Source organism: Anguilla anguilla, chromosome 11 (genome assembly GCF_013347855.1).
Source record: "Anguilla anguilla isolate fAngAng1 chromosome 11, fAngAng1.pri, whole genome shotgun sequence".
In the NCBI taxonomy this organism is placed as follows: Eukaryota; Metazoa; Chordata; class Actinopteri; order Anguilliformes; family Anguillidae; genus Anguilla; species Anguilla anguilla.
Window position 1 is genome coordinate 27,557,857 of NC_049211.1, and position 23,114 is coordinate 27,580,970.

General features: G+C 47.5%; 1 protein-coding gene across 1 annotated transcript in view; it reads right to left on the minus strand.

Moving 5' to 3' along the window:
* The window catches only part of LOC118208312 (vitamin D3 receptor A), a 47,696-nt gene that overhangs the window by 24,131 nt on the left and 451 nt on the right, over positions 1-23,114 (minus strand). The window contains exon 2 of the mRNA XM_035382867.1: positions 22,303-22,442. The gene's annotated coding sequence lies outside the window, so the exon portion shown is untranslated. The remainder of the gene's footprint in view (positions 1-22,302; positions 22,443-23,114) is intronic.

Sequence of the window (23,114 nt, forward strand, 5' to 3'; positions counted from 1 at the left end):
CCAAGCTCCACCACTGGAGACCCCACAGGTCTGGAAAAAAAAGATCTGAAGAGTAAAGCTGCTGCTCAAATTCCAACCACCAGGGGCAGAATAACAGAAGTATCTTGCACTCAATCAAAGGCAGGAAATGATGCGGTGTTTAAACTGAAACACAAGTCTCCAGGAAATCTTTCACAGCACGCCTGAAATGCGCTTCTCTGCTAACACCAAGATGTTAATGTGCGGTTTATTAAAACCAAACAAAAGGCAACGCCAAACCAGACTTTGTGTTAATGGGATCCTGAAAAGTCAAAATACTATTACTAGTTACATTTGTAGATGTAATTTTCTCCTCACAGAATCACATGACAATAACACGGTCACGGCAATAACGGTAACAAAAGGGAGGTAAACGTGTTCATCCATGCGTTCGTTTCTCGGGACAGGTGCCCCGCTGTACAGGTTCCCCATGTCAGAGGAGACTGGGCGCGGCCTCGGCCTCTCCGCGCTCAGGTGAGGCCCATGAATGATTCACAGGTAAAGCTACACTCCGGCGACAGGTCCCTAAATGAGGCCGAGCGCAATGGAGACCAGCACCCCTCTGCCGGAAATCAGAGCAACATGATCACCCACAACCGCCAAATTCAATTAAACATCGGGCCGGGGGCACGACTTCAGCTCATGTAGCAGAGCTGTAACAAAGCCACGCCACTCCCCCAATTCGGGCTAACAAACAGCGTGTCCCCGTGGCTTGGCGGAGGGGTAAAGGTGGGAAAACGCTCCCATCTCCCCGCAGCATCGCCTTTAGCCAATTCACCGTACTCCATCAGCGGCTGTCTGAGTGAGGGGGTTATCGCTATTTTACCATACCCAATCAGCGGCAGTCTGAGGGGGTTATCACTATTTTACCATACCCAATCAGCGGCAGTCTGAGGGGGTTATCACTATTTTACCATACCCAATCAGAGGCAGTCTGAGGGGGTTATCACTATTTTACCATACCCAATCAGAGGCAGTCTGAGGGGGTTATCACTATTTTACCATACCCAATCAGCGGCAGTCTGAGGGGGTTATCGCTATTTTACCATACCCAATCAGCGGCAGTCTGAGGGGGTTATCACTATTTTACCATACCCAATCAGAGGCAGTCTGAGGGGGTTATCACTATTTTACCATACCCAATCAGCGGTAGTCTGAGGGGTTATCAATAATTTACAGTACACCTCTAGCAGTGGTCTGAGGGCGTTTGCCATTCTCCTCTAGCGGCAGTCTTAAGGGGTTATTGCTAATTCGCCACATGCCGCTAGCTGCAGTTTGAGGGGACTATAGCTAATTCTCCATTCTCCCCTAGCAGCAGCCTGAAGGGGTTTATCGCTAATTCATCGTACTGCATCAATGGCAATCCCAGGGGGTTATTGCCAATTTACCATACTCCTCTAGCTGCAGTCTGAGGGGATTATCAATTATGGGCTGTCCTCCACTAGTAGCAGTCTGAGGGGATTATCAATTATGGGGTGTCCTCCACTAGCAGCAGTCTGAGGGGATTATCAATTATGGGCTGTCCTCCACTAGTAGCAGTCTGAGGGAGGTTATCCGGAATTCGACTGAGCTCTGCAACTTGCGGGGGTTTTCGCCCATGGCCGCGTGAAGCCACCATCCCGCCACCATCCCGCCACCATCCCGCCGCGAGGACACGGACGCTGCAGGAAACGGTAGAACCCCGGCAAAGGTGATCCGCCGCGCTTTCGCCGGATGTGGAGCTGGCTGCGGACCAGGGAAGCGGCCTCGGGTCCCACAGAGCGAGCCGAACGGGAGAAGGCCTCCGCATCGCGCGTAATACGACTCCCCCATAAGCCTCCGGAGACGGCGAGGAAGCCCGACCAACCTCCAAATCAAAAGAGCCCCCCCCCCCGTCCCAACATAAAGCTGTCAGTCAGCAGTCACCGAGATGTTTGGCGCAGACGAAAACGATGTGAGCAGTCAAATCAACCCGGGCTCTGCGGTGAAGGAACAGGCTTGCGAATGCGATCGGGCATTCCCAATTGGCAGGAACGACTTTAAAAAAAAAAAAAAAAAAAAAAAAAAAAAAAAAAAAGATTACGAGCTTGTTGTTGACACCTGGGAAAGATCTTGGCCCGAGTGCGCTGAGATGAGTTAGTCATTTGCACGGAGCCAGTAGGAAGGGGGGGGGGGGGGGGGCGGGAACATTGACAGCTGGCTACATGTCTGCCAAGATTCAGCTATAATATTTTTTCAAAAGCTACGAGGAAACAGAATGCGACTTGTGGGTATTTTACAATATGTAAAAAAAAATACCTAGAAGTCACATCTAATGAGGAGGAAACAAAAACCAGACCCAACCTGCCAAAGATTTGTCAAACTTGCACGGCGCATCAAGTGGCTGAATTAGAGCAATTAGAAGCAATAAAAACTGGGCAGGGAAATATGCTACCACTCCCTTCCTGTGTGCAAATCAAAATGCTCATTTCTGATGTGAAATCACAGCCAATCAGAGTGTGAACTGGACACAGCCAAACTTCTGTACCTGGGCTGCACAATATATCGAAATCTAATCTTTTTAAGAGTAACAAGAACAACAACCAGCATGGGGTGTACAGGTGGGGTGTCAGTAAAACAGCCAATCAGCAGAAAGTTCGTACAACTTGTGTGTGACCGTTCATCTGCCTTTTCGCACAAAGGCCTTGCTGTTGATTGGCTGTCTTTTCAGCACCCAATCGATAGCAGTGACGTTTTTTTTCCTCCCTGGAAGCATGTCAACACAGCTTCTGGATTGGAAGTTTTCTATTGCATCAGGTGTGATTACAGAAAAAAGATGAAAGATCGCCTTTACGCCCCATGGCACCGGTTATTGTCATGATGCTTACAAAGATTGCTTTTATCGATTAAAAAGTGCAGCCCTACTCCGTACCATACGAGGCCGTGTCACAGCTCCACCCCTTTTCCATCCAATGTGACAGCGCAGGGGACTGTGGGCCGGGGCGGACCACCCACCGCGAAGCCGTTGGGGAAACACAAAGGACAGTAATCTGGGCAAACGGAACGAAGCGCGAGCCAGCGAATGCAGTGCCAAGGAACAGCGCACAAACCCAGGCCGTTTACCACACGGGAAGAGAGCAAGAGTTCAACTGATGACGGGTCACATAAACACAGACCTGTTTGTTTAAAAAAATAAAAAATAACAAACAAAAAAATAATAATAATAAAACAAAAACAAACGACATGCCGTCTCACACCTGCGTGACCCATCAGAACACAGGGGGCGTGAGGGTGCCAGTGTGTCACTTCCTGTGATAAGTGACAGGGTAGAAGCTTGAAAAAAAAGGAGGGTCACTCACTACAAAAGAAGCTAGCGGGGATGCTGAGTACCAACGGCGTAATTTATGGGGGGAGTGCGGCGGTCACAACCCCCCCAATATTACAAAACAGGCCAAATAAGCCCCCCCAATAATGCAGCAATAATGGAAAAAATAATGAATATAGTAAATACAGGGATTTTGTGTAGTGATTGGGATACACTGATCAGTAGTCTGAGGTATGTTCCTCATAAAATTCACCAGAAATGATAATTTCACAGCTGTTCCTTTAAAAAATTTCTTCCAGGGGGGCATGCCCCCCCCCCCCTCCAACCCCTAGATGGTTGCAGTTCTCAGGGTTTATGCATAGTAATTCCCCAATATCCAAACCAACGTTATGCCCTCACTAGGTAAGGTTAGCTAATCCTTGCAGGATTAGTATTCAGGATAGTAGCTCACTCTTCCAGCGGAATGGTCCATTGGGGGTCAGAGGTCAAAGGTCAGATATGTAGACAGTCTCTGCAGCCCAGTGTCACAGGTGGAGGGGTGTAAGCCCGGCTCTCCTCCCTCTCCCTCCAGTGACGCAAAGCGACACTTTTACATCCCCGACCTCAAATGGAAAAATATAAACAAATAAAATAAAAATTTCGCTTTTATTCGCCCGCTGAAACGACAGCCAGGACTTCCCCTCGGGCAGCGAATACTCCACTTCCCAGCGACGTCCAATTTGCAAGGCTGAATGCGTCACGCTCGTCCGCCCAGTTCACTAATTAAATTGCCCGGTTGGTTTAAACGGATCGCCTCTCAGGCGCAAACACCGCGGGCCCAGCCAGTGTCTCCTCGCTGCGGCCACCTGCTGCCACGGAAACGCGGCGACGCAGAGCCAGATAATCCCGCCGGAGTCGTTACCTGCTCGCTCTGGGCCCGCCGCGGCGGCAGAAGAACTCCTCTCTCCTCGGCCATTTGGCTCCAGACTTCAGCCCAGGCGGACAGACCGGGATGTAATCAGCCAATTACCCCAGGGGGTGATTAGCCAGTTGGACTTTAGCGCGGCCACTGCGCCGGTATTAACACCCCTAACTTATGCTTTGCCATCTGTGCCACGGGGCTACTTACAGCCACCTACGGCTGATCCCAGCGCCGCCGCCCGCAGTCCGTCTCAAGCCAACTCGACTCGGAGAGAGAACAGGTGCCTCTCCCCAGGCGCCGCGGTTCCTGGGAAGCATTCCGACGCGTGCGTCAAGCTCACGCCAAATTAACTGCCCTCATGAGATTTCAAAAAGCTCTAGCATGTCCGACCCAGCACTTTTCTTTGGCAGCCCCGCTCCGTTGCAACCGGTCGGGGTCCAGGTGTAATGGCGCCTCCCCTTCAGCCCCCGCTAACCCCCCCAATTAATGATGCAACGGAAGGCTTCCGCACCACCCCCGCCACCTTCAGCAAATACGTGCTTTTCATTTTTTTCCATGTACACAAGCGGACGGGAGAGCCGCTGAAGTCATTTATTCTGTTCAGACATGCGGAGCTCGAACAGTACGAGGGAAAAATCATTACGCCCACTGCACATTTTTCATTGTGTCATCGCTCATATTTACGACATTCATATTTATGTTATTCATAATTTCATCATTCATTATTTAACTGTACAAGGTAATTCCAAATGTTCCACATGGACAATAATAGAGCTCACAGCACAAACCAGCTCACATATGACAGCAAACATACTCAACCCAGCTATGGATGTAACAGACACCGAAGAGAGCAACTTTAATGCAGTTGAGGCCAAAAGTACATACACCTAGGCTAAAGATATTAAAACTCAGTTTTTCACAACTCCGCAGATTTCATGTTACCATACATTTCTTTTGGCAAGTCATTTAGGGCATCTACTTTGTTCAGAGGCAATTTTAATGTAATAACTTTTTAGAAGCTTCGGATTTGGCCAATTGTCATAAATAAGAGTTAACTGGGAGTTAAGTGCCACCTGTGGCTGAATTTAAGGGCCTACCTTTAGAGCCACTGCCTTTTTGCCCTTGACACCATGGGAAAATCCAAGCAACTCAGCCAAGGACTCAGAAAAAAAAATTGTGGACCTCCACAAGTCCGGTTCCTCCGTAGGAGAAATTTCCAAACAACTGAAGGTACCACGAGCATCTGCACAAACAATTATATAAAAATATAAAAATCTTGGGACCACAAAGACAGGAAGGAGGCACAAATTAACTCCCAGGGCTGAACTTTGGTCCGAAAGGTTCAACTGAACCCCAATGGAACTGGTGAAGGAGTTGGAGACATCAGGTACCAAAGTATCTACATCTACCATTAAGAGAATTTTACATCTCCATGACCTGAAAGGCTGTCACACAGAAGCCCCTACTCCAAGACTCGCATGGAATGAAGTTTGCAGGTGATTACCAAGACGAAGACCTAGCTTTCTGGAGGAGTGTTCTCTGGTCAGATTGAACTGTTGGCCATAATGATCAGCGCTATGTATGGAGGAAAAAGGGTGAGGCTTTCAATCCGAAGAACACCATCCCAACTGGGGGTGGCAGCATCATGTTGTGGAAGGGTTTTGCTGGAAAAGGGACTGGTGCACTTCAGAAAATAGATGGCATCATGATCTAGAAATACTGAAGCAACACCTCAAGACATCAGCTAGAAAGTTAAAACTTGGTTGCAACTGGGTGTTCCAGCAGGACAATGATCCTAAGCATACCTCCAACGTTGTAACAAAATGGCTTAAAGACAACTAAGTGAAAGTATTAGAGTGGCCTTCCCAAAGCCATGACTTAAATCCCATAGAAAATTTGTGGACTGAATTGAAAAAGCATGTCCGAGCAAGGAGGCCCACAAACCTGACTGAGTTACACCAGTTCTGTCAGGAGGAATAGGCAAAAATTCCGGCAAAGTATTTTAAGAATCTTGTGGAAGGCTACCCCAAGCGTTTGACTCAAGTCAAGCAATTAAAAGGCAATACCACCAAATACTAACAAAGTGTATGTAAACTTTTGACCCACTAAAAATATGATATAGTACATAAAAGCTGAAATAAATCTGTCTCTTAGCTATTATTTTGAAATGATCTCTAACGGGTATAAAGTAGATACCCTAATTGTGTTAAGTCAATGAGGGTATCTACTTCATTGTATGGTAACATGAAATGTGTGGAGTTGGGAAAAATTGAGTTTTAATGTCTTTAGCCTAGGTGTATGTAAACTTTTGGCCTCAACTGTAAGAATGCAGAGTTTTCCCTACCATAGAAAGGCGCCCTACCATAGGAAGTGATTTTGCGGAGTGCCTTAAGCCGAATGCACGTAAACAGGCATTTAGGCGACATATCAGAATGAATGTAAAAACAACGGTGAGAGTTCTATGCGCTGACAAAAAAAACCAAAAAAACGGAAAGGTGGCTTTATGGTTTTAAACACTCCGTGCTATGATGGCATTATAAATAGAAGTGGGTGACTGGCGAGCGTTTTTATGTTTTTATGCATGGTAGGTTAAATGCATTTAGAGAATATAGCGGTTTTTCCCCAAAGATGGTATTTCTTGATATAATTGTGCCGCTGTGTTAACACATTACTACGGTCGCGGGTCAGGCACTCTTCATGGTAAGAAGAAATTTTAGGATAGCGCTTCTGATTTTGCTTGTGTCGAAAGTGCTGCGAGGGAAACAGCGATAGATTTACCCACTAGCCACATCTGTCCAAAATGTAAACAAATAATTCAGTGTTCACGGTCGGGAAAATTTTTTATGACAGCGTTAGCCAGCAAAGCTAGTTAGTTGACGTTACATAAAGGTACCACGATTGAACTAACGTTAGTATCTAACGTGACTTGGTAGCTAAACAAAGTTAGGCTGTGTTCACAATGTCTTTTTCTGATGAAAACCGCTGGTCAAACCGTTTTTTCATATATATATATATATATATATATATATATAAACAAAACGCTGTTCCAAAATATAGTTGAGAGTGCCTAAGCCCTCTGAAAACCTAGGTAAAACCCTGGATTGTGTCATTTCAATTATAGCGAAACAAGTGAAGCAAGTATCAAAGAAATGGTAAAAGAAAATTCAATCAAGACCCAACCTAAGGCAAGCGACAGATATTTCAGATAAATTCTTCAAAAAAAAAAAAAAAGAAGGTCCATGAACCCGACGCTAGGTATCTACTTCAGCCAACACGTTGCACGTCGCCCTTAAATTTTTTGGCTTTCTGGGGGCTGTTGCGTCGGGTCGAGCTGAAAGGGAGGCCGTGTTTCAGGGAGCCGAGAGCAGGCAGCGAGGGCCGGTGGAGAGGGGCAAGTCTGCCGAACCCGAGACAGAGACGCGTCAGCGGCGGCACCCGGGGGCTGCTTTGCCTTCTTGACCCAAACGCAGAGGATTAGAACAGAGAACAGGTTTGCAACTCTACACTCCAGCTCAAACAAGGGAGACACACAGACACAGCTCTCAGTGGAGGGGGGGGGGGGAGGGCCGTGTGACTTTCACTGAGCGTGCTCCATTTTGTGAATGCCTACGTACACAGGAGCTGAGATGGATGGGCAACTGCGGGGAAAAGGAACACACTTCCCCTTCAGCCGGGGAATGGAGGGGTGGGGGGGGGGGGCATGTGTGCCTTGCGTGCGCCACGGTAACGCTCGACTGACAGGAAAGCTCCTCGCCGGGGCCTCCCCCACTGCCCCGGGCAGACCAAGCTTAATGTCGACGGCCTGACCGTAAAGGCCACGGTGATGTCGGAGATGAACATGAAAATACAGTAAAGAAGATAAGCGGCTCGTCTGGACGGCAGAGAGGAGTTGCTGTAATGTGAGTGCCGACCCAGCTAGGGGCCACGTATTGGGGTGTGTGTGTGTGTGTGGGGGGGTGGGGGTGGGTAATCATACGGGCCGGTGGGTCCGAGGCTGGAGAAGAGGGCGTGGCCAAAGCTGGATCTGGACGTCCTTGCGAGTTCAGACCAGGCCAACAAGATCGATGAGGTTCTTTTTTTTTCTGGACTGGCATCCATATTACGTTCAGCAGGCATTTTCGGATACCATCTATCCTAATAAGGAGGGATGGCGGGGGAGCAGGACAGCACTGAGTGGGAGGGGGTTGACTGCTGTATTGACAGTGCTTAGGGCTGCTTGCCAATACTCTGCCCGGTGACAGGCTAGGTTCTCAAATGAACCCCCAGGGACCACCCACATCATCATGAACAAACATCAACAAATAACAGAACCCCCCCATCACAGACACACACACACACGCACGCACGCACGCACGCACACACGCAATCGCACACACACACACACACGCACACAGGCACACACGCACACGGACATGCTGGAAGAGATTTCACTTATGTGAACAGACATGGACACACACCAAAGTGTCAGGCCTTTAACAATAGATGTTTGTTCACTTCTCTGGGAAGTGGCAGAAATCTACATTGGCTCCTGAGTGACCCTCTCATGCTCCTTTTACACAGATCACAGGCGAGCGCCAGCGCTACAAGGGGAGACTCCAGCTGGCACAACAGACACATATCTGCAGAAGCAGCTACGCTAATTTACAGCTAGCCATCATCCAAAGTGACTTACGCAGCTTGTAGTTATCACAGTCTCTTGACAGGCCTGTATGGCTGCCCAAGCAATTCAGGCTAAGCACCTTGCTCAAGGGAACATCGGTAGTGCCCCATGCAACCTGCAACCTCCCAGGCCCGAGGTCCAGTCCCGTCCTGTGACCACTATGCTACAGCGCATGTTTAGGGGAGGCTGGGGTTCTGGCATGGGGGGGCACAGCGGGGCCTCTACCGGGACCACGCGGACGCACTTACGCTGCGGGCCGCTCAGACGCGAGCGGCATGCGGCTCGGGGGGGCTCGGGGGGGTTCGGGGCCCTTCAGAATAAAAGCGGCCGTGCCCAAGGCGGGACTCTTCGGAGGAAACTGGAGGCAGCTGGGCCGCACGTGGACGGAGCGTTAACGCCGACGCCGGGGCCAGACATGACAGGCGCTCCACGCCTCAGCGGCCGCGTTCCCTCGCCACACTCGGGGGACTTGCGTCCTCTTCTCAGTATTTTTCGGTTGTTGTTTAAAAAACTGTCTCCCCCCCCCCCCCGCCCCCCAAGAAGGGAACAGCTGTCGGTGCAAAAAATGAGAGTTTCACCTTTAGCCTACAACTCTGGTGTCAATTAATGAGGGAAAAAACAGGAGGGAAAAAAATCTCCCGGCTTGTGACTCATCCCCTCCTGCTGCATCACTCAAACCGCAGAAATCACTGCCCTGTTCTGGGAACCCCACCGTGGGCCACAGCGAGGAGCTCCAAAAACACAAACGAAACAAACGATGGACAGGAAAACGCTTTTATATCTAAACCCCCAAAATCACTGTGCTGAGGAGCCCTAGAGCTGCCCGCTGAGTGGCTCCATGTGGAGCAGGTCTGAGTGAGGCGGTACTATAGCCCTGCACCAGCATCACTGTACCAACTGCCCTGTACCAGCATCACTGTACCAACAGCCCTGTACCAGCATCACTGTACCAACCGACCAACCGCTCTGTACCAGCATCTCTCTACCTACAGCCCTGTACCAGCACCTCTGTACCAACCGCCCTGTACCAGCATCTCTCTACCTACAGCCCTGTACCAGCATCTCTGTACCAACTGCCCTGTACCAGCATCACTGTACCAACCGACCAACCGCTCTGTACCAGCATCTCTCTACCTACAGCCCTGTACCAGCATCTCTGTACCAACCGCCCTGTACCAGGATCTCTTTACCAGCATCTCTGTACCAACTGCCCTGTACCAGCATCTCTGTACCAACCGCCCTGTACCAGGATCTCTGTACCAACAGCCCTGTACCAGGATCTCTTTACCAGCATCTCTGTACCAACTGCCCTGTACCAGCATCTCTGTACCAACCGCCCTGTACCAGCATCTCTGTAGCAACCGCCCTGTACCAGGATCTCTGTACCAACAGCCCTGTACCACTCCTTTCCCAGTCAGATGAAATGGCGGCAGGTCTGGCGGCCAGCGGAAGTGCAGCTGCAGAGTGCTCTCCAGGCGTGCTGCGCAGCAGCGCGGCGTTCACAGCGCACATCTGGAGCGCATGGGGGTTCCACCGGCTGGCCACACGCCTATAAAACCTCTATCTGCGATTAACATGAGAACAAGCTGCCGGATGCACCACCAGGCCATTACAAACCATTCAAATGCCTAAAGGCGTATTAACGCATCAAGACCACCTCGCGCTGCGGTTAGGCCAATCAGCGAAGGGGACCAAAGGGAAACGCCTTCATTTAAGGCATTATCGTCCTGTCTCTGGAAACAGGAAGCAATTTTATTAAACAACTGCATCTCGAATGCCACCCAGTGCTGCGGGGTACATGGCGTCCTGTCAATGCAAAATCATTTCTGTTCTGGCACACCGACACGGACAGCAGCGCTCCGCTCCCGCTCCAGTGTGCCAGCCTCTCATATTCACGGAAAACTTTGCCAGCTGTCACCCTTCAGCCTGGGGACAAGTGTTAGATACCCCCCCAATTACGCCATTAGGACAATATTAGCCTGTTCGGAAGGCGAAAAGGTGCCTCCGTTTGCACATGAGACTGACTCGCGCGGGGAAACTTTTCTGGAAGAAAAGACGCCCGTCGAGGTTCTCTTATGAGCGCCGCAAATCGGAACCGGAGCGGGACATTGTGGGGGGGGGGGGGCGGGTCCAGGCGTTAGCGCGAGGAGCGCAGAGCCTAACCGCCGCTCCAGCTCGCCACGCTAAGCCTCCGCCTCAAACCGCAGAGAACCCGCGCAGGGTCCGGAGGAGAGGCCGCAGGAGAGGCCGCGCGGGGTCCGGAGGAGAGGGCGCAGGAGAGGCCGGGCGGGGTCCAGAGGAGGAGGCGGAGGGCGGAGGGAAACGGGGGCGGGGCCACGCAGCGTCGGCACAGGAAGCCGGGCGGCCGTAGGGCCGGGCGGTACACCGCCTCTCTCGGCACGCCAGCGTGGATCCACACGGCCGTGTGAGGTTCTGAATACCACTTTATTGTGTTTTTAATCCAGCAAATATATTAATATTAAATATCTCTTTGAATGAAAACTTCCACCATTTCATTAAAAAGAAGACGCGACGCAGCGAACCAGACGTGCGGAGGAGTTTTCTCAAGCGTACGATGGAGCCGAAGTAGAGTGACAGCGTTGGCGTAACCTCTCCACCTCCGCTGCAACCTTACTTTATTAAGGAACGCCAATCAAATGTTTTTTTTTTAGCGTAATAAGCCTTTTCTTTCTTTTCTGTGATCACATGACCGTGTTTTCGTCAAACGCACGGAAGACGCGAGGCTTTGCTGCTGAGTGGGTGTCGCATCGACAGGCGATTGGAGCGCAAACACTTTTGTTTGTTTTTCTTCCCCAAAAGTATTTCACGTGGCCTCTGAAGTTTGGATGGGAATAACTGCATCAGGTACGATTAACAAAAAAAAAAGAAAGCCAATACACTTCATGGCAGCGATGATTTTTAATAAGCTTAAAAAACATTTGATAATTGTCTATGTGGTTCATTGCCCAGCCCTACCTGGAAGCAAATATTTCTTTAATTTAATTTAGGGTGACCGCATATTGGTTTTCACAAAAAGGGGAAGGGCGGTGGTCATGAACATAATACCAGACTATTTGTTTGTTTATATATGGTCTATGGAACAAGCAAAACTTAACCAGGACATTTTAGGAATTTAGAAATCCTGCCTGGACAGATATTTTTGGTCCAGAACAAACAGAGGAAATTTCCAGGAAAAAGAGAACGTCTGGTCAGCCAATTTAATTCCAAACCTAGAAGCTTGGATTTTTTATTTTGCTTGACTATTTTGTATAGTTTGTAATGTTTAGCCTACCTTTACTGTTTACTAAGTTCACTATATGTGGTAAATCAGATTAAGCCTGGTGATGCGATCTCCCCCAGTGCTAAGGATGTCTGCCATTGCAGGTTTCAAAGTGAATATCCTAGTTAACAATCAGCAGTGTTCACATCAGTCCACCACAGTAGCAGAGAAAATGGAACATTTTCTACAACAATAACGCAGGAAATGAAAAAAAGGACTTTTGATGTTAGAGCGCGAAAATTTTCCACTTTCACTGACGTGGTTGCAAACTAATGCAAGTGGTGCCAGTGCCAAGAAGCACTTTATTAGTTGCCTAAACTCATAAATGCTGTACAGCAGAATGCTTAAACAAAGCTCTGGGCTCTAGGAATACAGCAACAGAATGACTAGTGTATCGATCGCCATGGCAACGGGCAGCGTATCAATCACCATGACAGCCGCTGGCCCCACCTTCTTGTGTCACCTCAGCAGAAGTGCCTACAGGCAGAGAGACTGAGAGCACGTGGGGCATGGCGCATGGGGGGTGGGGGGGACAGGGGGGGACGGGGGACGATGGGGGGGCGATAGTCGCCAGTCGTGAAAAAGGATGCTGGGAATCTGGACCGGCACAGGAATGAGACGAAGGACCTCCGTGGGAGCGCGGAAACTCCTGGCAGGTTAAGGGGGGGGGAAGGGGAGGGGGGGTGAGCGTCAGGCTCTAACGAGCAGGAAGTACGCAATGCCACAGGAAAGCCGGGAATAACTTACAGCGGCCCTCGGACTACTCCGCCAAATCTCACGAACGGAAACATTTAACGAGTGAAAGAATATTTAACTTCCCCATTTTTCCTCTCTAACACACGCAGGCACACAGAAATGTCTTACATTGGCCAAAATAAGGGGAGAAAAAAACTCCCGGGTTGAAAAGTGAAAGGTTTGGGGTTGAAGGGAGGGGTGGGGGTGTAGCCCGTTTCTGTGCATACCTCTGGCTGGTTCACTACAAGTACAGACATAAAGCAAATCTGCCAGGAGACCAGCCCTCAGCCGGCCCCCAAATCACAGCTCAGCACTGTTAGACAGCAGCTCTCTCTCTCTCGCTCGCTCGCTCGCTCACACACGTAAGCATCTGGGCAAGAGACAAAGAGGTAGGGAAAGTATCAGAAAGAGAAATAGTGTGTGGTTGTGTGAGAAAGACAACTGTAGTGAGAGGGAGAGGAAGAGAAATAGAGGGAGGGAGAGGAAACGACAGAGATGGAAAAAGAAGCCCAGTTCTATTGGGGCCTGCTTGCTGCTCTGCATTCTGCAGATGGGCCAAAGTCAGCAGAGAGAGAGAGAGAGAGAGAGAGAGAAAGAGAGAGCTACCCAGTGGAGGGGGGCCCCTGTGGGGGGGTAGTGCCTGGGACACAAACAGGAAGGGGTGCACTGGGGGCTTGAGCACCTCGGCCAATCCCTGCCCAGAGCTTGGGGATTCACTCCTCCTCCCCCAACGGCCCCCTGACCCCGCCCCCGCCCACCCCAAACAGGGGCCCCTGGAACAGACCAGCGGTCAGAGGAGCCAGCTCTGAACAAACACAGCACAGCCATCTCACTCACAGCGGCCACACTCGGAGAGCGGGAAAACCAGAGGGAGGGAGGGAGAGAAGGAGAGGGGGGGGAGAGACCAACAGAAATTGCATTCGCCTTCAGAAATCGACATTTTTTTAAATGCAAGATGCCAGATGCAATGCGGGGTCTAAAAGCAAAAAATTGTTACAATAACACCCATACAGATAAATACATTAAACAGCCTGACTCTGCCAGGCAGCTGCTTGATTAAAAATTGGCATTTTCACCTATACCTTGAATCTTTAAGGCTTTGAAGCCACAAGACGTGCATCAAGCAAGCCATGACTACCTGACATGCTAAACATGAACAGTGCTAATGAGCCAAACAAACTCTAGCGACAGTCCACTAGTTAGTGTCGCTTTCGCACACTATAGATTCCACTCTGTTATTTTTAACCATGCTAAAAGTATCCAAAATCACATTATGGTGGCTAACCAGCCAACGGTTAGCACACTGGATATAGCAAATGCTAATAACTTTGATGTTAATCTTTAATCAATAATATTACAGTAAGAATTTACTAAACTGGCTATCCTGCTCAACATAAGCTTGAATTTATGGTCTAGCTACCAAGCCACTTCAACTAGCCAGCATCCTTTGTTATCTGTAAGTAGACTCTAAATTACTGAGAACAGTGCCCACCTCCTGGGTTGTGCATCAGTTGGCTAACAGTATAAGACTTACACAATGGCAGCGATTTGGGAGCCTACATTTTGCTGGGTTAGTATCCTATACAGAGGAGACTAGCTCTTACAGGTGTCATCTGCTTTAGATCACAAATCTACACAAAGAGCATGCAAGTGGAAATAGGGTACATTTGTATAGGCTATGTATTCCGGATAAATCGGATATCGCAGTCCATCGGATTCCTAGCTGACTGTAGAAATATCTAGAATATATAGCAGACTCAGAATATTACTCATCTGTGCGGGTTGTGCAAACCAGTACAGACTGTCCTCAGCTTGACACTGAAATCAACACACCGGTGCTTCTAGAATGCAGCACACGTTTTCTGTTTTGTGCCTTTCTTTTTTTTATCCTGCATTAATGCAGCCTCGGAGAATGGAGGGAGGAATGGGGGGAGGAGGGAGGGAAGGAGGGAGAGAGAGAAAGACTGGAGTGACTGGGCCGCAGGCCTCCTGGCCTTCACACAGCAGATGAGTGAAACTGAAACAGAAATCCAGGAGCAATAATAATCTAAATGAAACAGGCCTGCCTGACTGCCCACCCACACACACACCCACAAACACACACACAGTGATTTTCAAAATATTTTTGTCAATTAAGAGAGAGACATCTCTGTCCAGTGATCGATGTCTTCTGTGGAGGCAATTCATGTACAGTGCCGTGAAAAAGTATTTGCCCCCTTCCTGATTTCCTACATTATTATTATTATTATTATCATCATTATTATTATTATCAATAATAATATTAGTACTGCTGGTTTCAGACAAAATCTAATATTAGGCAAAGGGAAAAGGACTAAACACAAAACACATTTTTTAAAATTAAAAGTAAACTGAATGAAAAATATAATCAAACACCCATACCACCCATACAAAAAAGTAATTGCCCCCCTTAGCTACTTGATAGTTGATAGATAATTAGATTCTGCAGACTGAACACAGCCAGGTTTGATTGCAGCCAGCCCTGTTGAATCTAAACCTCACTCATTTTGAACCTTACCATCAGAATGAAGTAGCCATCACAAAGTTTCTACAAGCACACTATGCCATGATCAAAACAAATTCCAGAAGATATGAGAAAAAAGTTGTTGAAAGTTGTTGAATGTTTGGAAACGGCTAAAAAGCCATTTGTAATGCTCTGGGACTCCAACAAACCACAGTTAGATCTATTATCTCGAAAGGGAGAACACTTGGAACAGTGGTGAATCTTCCCAGGAGTGGTCAGTCTGCCAAAATGTCTCCAAGAGCGCAGTGAAAACTCATACAAGAAGTCACAAAAGACCCCAGAAGAACACCGAAAGAACTACAGGCCTCTCAAGCCTCAGCACAGGTCAGTGTTCATGACTCCACAATAAGAAAGGGACCGGGCAAAAATGAGATTCATGGGAGAGTAGCAGGCTGAAAACCACATCTGACCAAGAGAAACATCAATGCTCATCTCACATTTGCAAAAAAAAAAAAAAAAGCACCTGGACGATCCCAAAGCCTTTTGGGATAATGTTCTATGGACAGATGAGTCAAAAGTGGAACTTTTTGGACAACATGAGTCTCATTATGTCTGACATAAAGCAAATACAGAATTATACAGTAAGGCCATCCTACCAACAGTCAAACATGGTGGTGGTAGTGTGATGGTGTGCGGATGCTTTGCTGCCTGGAGACCTGTACAACTTGCCATTATTGATGGGACCATGAATTCTACTCTGTACCAGAAAATTCCTAAGGAGAATGTCTGGTCATCTGTCCATGAGCATAATTGGGTTATGCAGCAAGACAATGATCCAAAACACAAAATCAAGTCCACATTTGAACAGCTGAAAAGAAACAAAATTAAAGTTTTGGAGTGGACCAGTCAAAGTCCTGACTTGAACCCAATAGAGATGCTGGGGCAGGACCTGAAACAAGCAAATCCTGCTCAGAAACAAACAAATTTGTCCGAATTAAAGCAGTTCTGCAAAGAAGAGTGGGCTAAAATTCCTCCACACCGACGTGAAAGACAGATATCAAATTATAGGAAGCATTTGGTTACAGTTATTCCTTCTAAATGTGGTGCCCCCAGTAATTAAATTTAAGGGGGCAATTACTTTTCCACAAGGGTGATATGGGTGTTTAATAACTTTTTCATTAAATAAATGAAATAATTCCCTTTGTCTAATGCTACATTCTGTCTAAAAACCTGATATCTGTAGCTCGACACATAAGGAATAATAGACGACTTCAGGAAGGAGGCAAATACCTTTTCATGGCACTGTGCAAATAAGTGCAATGTCCAATTTGGTAGCACTGCCAGAACACTGACTTGTGCTACTGAGTTTTTAGTGAGAAATCTGACAAATGTGTAACTCTTCTAGACTCTAAATATTTTCCAGGATATAAGAGTCGTGGAAAAGTCACACATTTGTCAATTTGAGCAATTTCCGTGACTCTTATATTCAAGGACCTTTAAGTGACCATGGAAACCCAGCGTATGAGCTGAAGAGGTCTTCCGGCCAGCGGCTGGCTGCCGTATGTGGGAACAGCCCACGTTCCAGGGTAGGTGAAACCACATCACTCGCCCAAAAGCCCAAACACGGGTTTCTTTTTATGTTCTCACTTTCCGAAAGGACCCAAATTTAGCACGGGGCTCTGCCCCGCCCCCGACCTCCAAACCGAAAAGTTGGATAAACAGCCGGCCATGTGGCTGCTTCCTGTACACTTTGAACCGGGCCTCGTCAGCGCGTCCGAGTCAGCTGCGCTCCGCCGTCGCTTTTATCGCGCTCCAGGGACTCCCAAAGACCAGGGGGGCTGGAATTACCATAAACACCCCAGCGCCTTGGGTCCATACTGGACGTTCCCGTTCGAGAAATGTGAAGAAGGGAAAAGCATTCAGCTTGCGAGGAAGCGATTAGTCGTCTTTAGAGTGAAACGGAGACCGATGCAGAGCCGTCGCAGGGCTTCGCTGAAGGCGCTGTACCGCGCGGGCGACGCCAACGGCGGAACGGCGGGGGTGACGTGCGGCTCCCCTCGGGAGCCATCGCCCGGTGAACGGCCCCGTTCTCACGCTGGCGGGGGGGCCGTTCACCGTCTCTCGCCACTCGGCTGCGACCCAGCGCGATAATCGCGCCTGCATAACCGCCGCATTCGCCACACTCCGGGACGGCGTCCGCCACCGGCCGTCGAAACCTGCACGTGTGCAGGAATCTCCTCCGCCGGCGTCGGTCTCCCGCTCTCACGAGAGCGCACACTCGCGCTACTTATCATGCACATGCAGGCACCCGCGCACATACACTCAAAAACCATGCCTGCACTCCGACGACATCTCTCTCCGACACTCTCTCTCTCTCTGACACACACACACACACATACTTGTACAACAACACCTCTCTGACACTCTTACACACTCTGATACACACACATATTTGCATTTCAACATCTCTCCCTCACTCTCACACACATACTCTCTCATCTCTCACACACTCGCAGTAGAGCGAAGAGTACTACAGAAGCATACCTTCCAGAAATGACTTGCAGAGTCGGGCTGAAACACAGTCAAGACTGTTCTTTTACAGACTGATTACAGTGAAGATAATTACAGGGCCATTATCAAAAGAAACCTCCCTTTTCCAAGGCACTTAATCCTCAGTCTTTTACAGCTCAACCTATTCCGTGCCGTTTTTTCTGGAAAAATGTGAGCTTCCTTATTGGAAAATTACACACACGGACTTTTGGAGCTAAATTGCATCTCAAGTGCACATCTCCTGCTTCTGCCCTGCAGGAGAGAACACAGGACTCGCGCACACTAAATTTACCCTGCTTCTTTAAAAAGCAATTGCGTACCTTTTTAATGTGGTCAAGTCGATGCAGAACAGAGCACTGCAAGACTGACAAAATGTAGGCATATTTTCTTCCCACCCACCCACCCACCCACACTTCCAGAAGATTCTCATCTCCAGTGGTTACCCTGCCATTTCACAGCCCGGAGAAGCAGAGGCCAGATTACACAGAGGAGCACAGAATGCATCTGACTAACTCTAATTTAGAATTAGGAAATTAAATGTGATTTTAGACCCATACTATTTTAACCTGGGACTGCTAAATCCACAATTGAGGCTCTAATCCGTGATTTATAGTAAAACTTTAAGCGCCACACGTTCTGAATGAATAAACAACGAGCCCCCCATACAAACAAATAACGGAAATGACACAATACATGTGAAAACCACCCGCTGACTGCAATCTGAGAATACTCTTACAACATGCAAGACATCTGCTTTATCTACATACGTTAGATAACTAGCCACACATTACGAGTAGTCAGGGCTACATTACTAGCAGACATCTGTGGTTTCTCCATGTCTCTCTGTAGTCGCCAAAGAGACAGGCAAATCACATTTAACTCATAACACATAAAAACAGAAGTTAATTAAAATTATCCTGCTTGTGCTACTGCAGTTACCTGTTGATCTCTGTCTGCCGAGCCACCTAATTTTATTATTTTTTCTCCCCACTCAAACAACCACGACAAACCAAACAAACACTTCAGCACAATGTCCCTCCCACCACACAACTCGGGGAGGTGCAGAAACCTACCCTCAGGCCATTGTGTTTCCTGGGATTCGGGACCTTGTTGTGAAATACAACCACGATCGCTGCCTTCGACTGTTCGCCGCCACAATGCGGCCGAGCTCGTGCCTGCCCGCACAGGCCGCCGCGCGTTGCTAGGCCGTCAGGTGAAAACATCGCGCGACTGCGACGGCTCATTTAGCCCCGCGTGCACAGCGGCACGGCGGGCCGTCTGCGCGGCTACGCCGGTCCAGTTCGCCTCGCGCCTCCTGCGCTTATCCTCCGGAGGATTTCCCAGCAGGCCACGTTTTTACACGCGGCTGTATTTCACTCCAGCCACAGGCAAGACATAATTTGAGTGCATAAATACTGAAACAGTGACTTCACTATTGATGTTGCTTATTAGATTTATTCTTAATCACTAAATTACTTACGAGAGGCAAACCTATCATTAAAAAACACGTCCCGCCAAACGCTTTTGCGGACGTGCCAGCCCCTTGAATCTCTTCCCCCCCCTACATTTTTCTCGCATTTAATTCTCCCCCTACGGTGGAAGTAGAGCTATTTTCAGAGCTGCCTCTCGCTCCCTGGTAGGCCTTCAAGTGCCCTCCTGTTCTTTGAGAATTATCAGTCCTCTCCACAGTGTTTTAATTGTGAAGGTTATTCATTTGTTAAAATAGGCCTCACCCCAAACTAACTATTGCTTCAGAAAACAGACTGCTGCCTCAGACCATCATTCTGTGAAATATGTACATAAAATTAGTCTTTCAAGCACCCAATATAATAAACCCACATAGACAGGAAGATAAATAGTTAGCAAGTAGTGGTTCGGGACCTACTGACCCTGTTCACCCAGTGAGCTTATGAACTTTAGCTTGCCTAGGCAGAAGAAAACATTGCTGGAACACATCCATCGGAAATCTGCTTTCGGCTCACATGGTACGTTCTCTGCATTCACGTCAAGCACATTAAAGGATCAGAGTCCAAATCAAAGCAGTTTAATCATCACAAGGACAAAACGTTTATCTTCAAAGTATAAAGTGCCCTGGTAACACCCAAGCTTTGAATAACAAAAGCAAGGCTAGAGGAAAACGCTTTTGACAAAAAAATGGTATATCTTCAGAAATAAGAATCTGCCGTTTTAATGCTGTGCAGATTGTCTTATGCTGTCCAACAGCCCTTGAGAGGTAATCAAATGGGCTGGGAGCAACAGCTTAGTTTCCAGTCAACTACTAATAGTCGACTATTTCCAGCTCACAAACTGTAGTGGCGCTTCTCCCCTTTACTCTGAAGCTACCTCATTTCATCAGCATCTATGCCGTGTATTTTTGGTCCCCCCCCCCCCCCCCCCCCTCCACAAAACCTGGTAGGAAACACCACCGCCTTTCTTCCAAGGTTTTAATTTGATTTATTCCTGCCTGTACAACGTGAAAATTAAAAGGCCTGTTCTTCGATATTGTATATGCTTATAAAAATGTCAACTGTTCTCCAGTAGTATAGAAGGGAACAGGGGACGCAGCGATATAAGGATGCAATGTAGATCAGATCATGTATATCCAGCATTTTACAGCAAACCTATGTGTACAAACGCGATGCCCTTTTGCGCAGCAGACGCTAAATGCAGAACATGTGCTCTGTAAAACTGCGCGGGCAGCAGGTCGGCACCCGAGCCGCGCGGCACTGGCATTGGAGTAGATAACCTCGCCCACTACCAAGGGGTAGCTTCGCTGACGGATGTAGCACGCGCGGCTTCAAGCCGCTGCCGCTCCGCCTGCGGTGTACATTAGCCTTAAAGACCGTGCTTTTCTGCCCCACAATTTTATGAACTGCGCCAGATGCGACCGACGGCATTCGATCCCTCTATTGAAACAACGGCCAGCGGAGTTTATACTGAAACAAATTCGGAAGAAATAAAAGACGCTGTAAGTTCGCAAATCGGAGGTTTCTGTTTAAATATAGATCAAGGACGGTGTATAAAGTACGGTATTCAATCTCGGGGTTTGTTGCGTTATTTTGTGAGGATGAGAAGTTAAGAGGTGAATCGATCGTCTTATCCAAAAAAAGCACATGATCCTATAAACAACGTTCTGCACAGTCATATACTAATTTATGCCAGGGAAAAACGTTCATCTGAAAAATGCGGCACTAAAAATACTGATTGTAAAACAAAAGGCGCGTATCGAGAAATGGCATGAGTGAATGAGCAATTTTGATCATCAAATAACGCACTGATTCACTGCCAAACAGAACAAAGTTCACTATGACAAATCACAGGGATATCAAGAACTGACCCTCAAACTGTGGTCAAAGCGGCTAAATCATTAACTTCACCTGAGCACTATTCTGAAGCTGGGGAATGCGCGTATGATCATAAACAAATTAATAAAACGGTATTTGCAAGTCGGTCCTTTATGGGCCTGTATTGTACATATCAGAGCAGACTCAGTTGCCGACTGTGAATGTCGGAAAGGACAGCCAACTGAGGCAAGACTGTGGGTGTGGGTGTGTGTGTGTGTGTGTGTGTGTATTATTTGGCAAACAAAAATATAAGGTCCACTCAGTTCTGTCAGCAATGTAGTGATGCTCGGGCATAACTAGCTCATCTAACGCGGAAAGTATCATGGCATTACAGTGCTGAAAACATTTTCTGCCATTTCCTGATATTGTGCAGAAGACACGCGATTGTGTTTCAACGTCTACAGCAACGCATACAATGCGACGATAGCTGGGTCTAAGTTGCCAATTTAGCAGTAAACATTTACTTTTTAACGAGCCCACTCTACGGTAAAATTGTAATCACATCAACACTAAGCTACCTGAAAGATATTTGGAAAGCGTTAGCACATAAGAGTACACTTCAAAAATCACCCAGAACATTCTGGACACAGCTACAGTAACTTTAGCAAATAACATCTGTATGTGTACAGCGTTCTATGCGTAAAACAATGAATATTTTTACAAGCTTTGAGACGATTACAGCGTAATAATATATTTTTTAATTAAATAAAATAATAATCCCTGCAAAGTATCACTACTGCAAAGTAGGCCTATCCTATCTAGAAATGTAGATATCATGTGTAAATAATTAAATAATTTGTTCCCCCAAAAAAGGTCTGAGGAATGCAATATATATAATAAACAAAGCGTCGACCTAAAGTTAACTATACAATTCAAATAGTATAACCTTAAATAGGTGGTTACATGAAGCAAGTAAGCAAGTAAGCAGCAAGCATCATGATTTATTTCTAGAGCAATCTGGCGACAAAGGTTTATCTCATTGACAATATAAATCACAGCACTTGGGTATTTTAATTGTAGTTAGTAAGCGTATCTTAATATTAACTTACCTGGTGTGTCATCACCTTGAAGTTATCAAGAAAATAATACTGAACTTGCAGTCAGATCGCACTCTCGAAAATCAACAGTTTAGCAGCTGGATACGCGCCGGAATCCTATTTTGGTTCACGGGTGTCCCTCCTCGCAAGATCTGTCAAGAAAACAAAATGTGAACTAACGTTAGCTAAGCCAGACGTTTTTGTACAGCTTATCTTAACATGACTAAGCCAACTGGACATTGTGATCTGTCTGGCTACATCCCGTTTAAACTATTTTTGGTTAGACAGCCAACTTGAAAAGTGTTAAGGTCAACTAGCAACCATATGTAGTGCATTGTTACAGCGACCTATGTAAGTAAAGCAAGGTAGCGAAGCTATCCACCGAGTCACGCGACTAATGTACTCTAAAACTGGATACAGAAACTGCATTAGCAGCCGAGACAACGCAGACTAAAACCACAGCTAGCTGCCGCCCTTCTTCTGGCCAACGTAGCTCGAAGCAAGTTCAGAAAACTATTTTTTAAGTTGTAGACGTCGGTGCATATCCAGTGACACTTCGTAGTTAATCAGTGAAAATATGCGCCCGTCCGTGTTAGATTGCCTGATGTACTAAGTTTCTGTTGTCGTGGCTGGCAAGCACGTTGAGAAGCCAAAAGAGCGGATTACCTAGCTAACCATGTCTTCGCAAAGGCTAGCACCAGATAGCTAATATTGGCTAGCTCCTCGTCATACCAACACAACACGGGTTACCCAACTGAAGCAAGTTTTTAATCAGGGCCAACTTCAGCCTGTCTTCTGTTTATTTTACCGCATGCTTTAGCTAG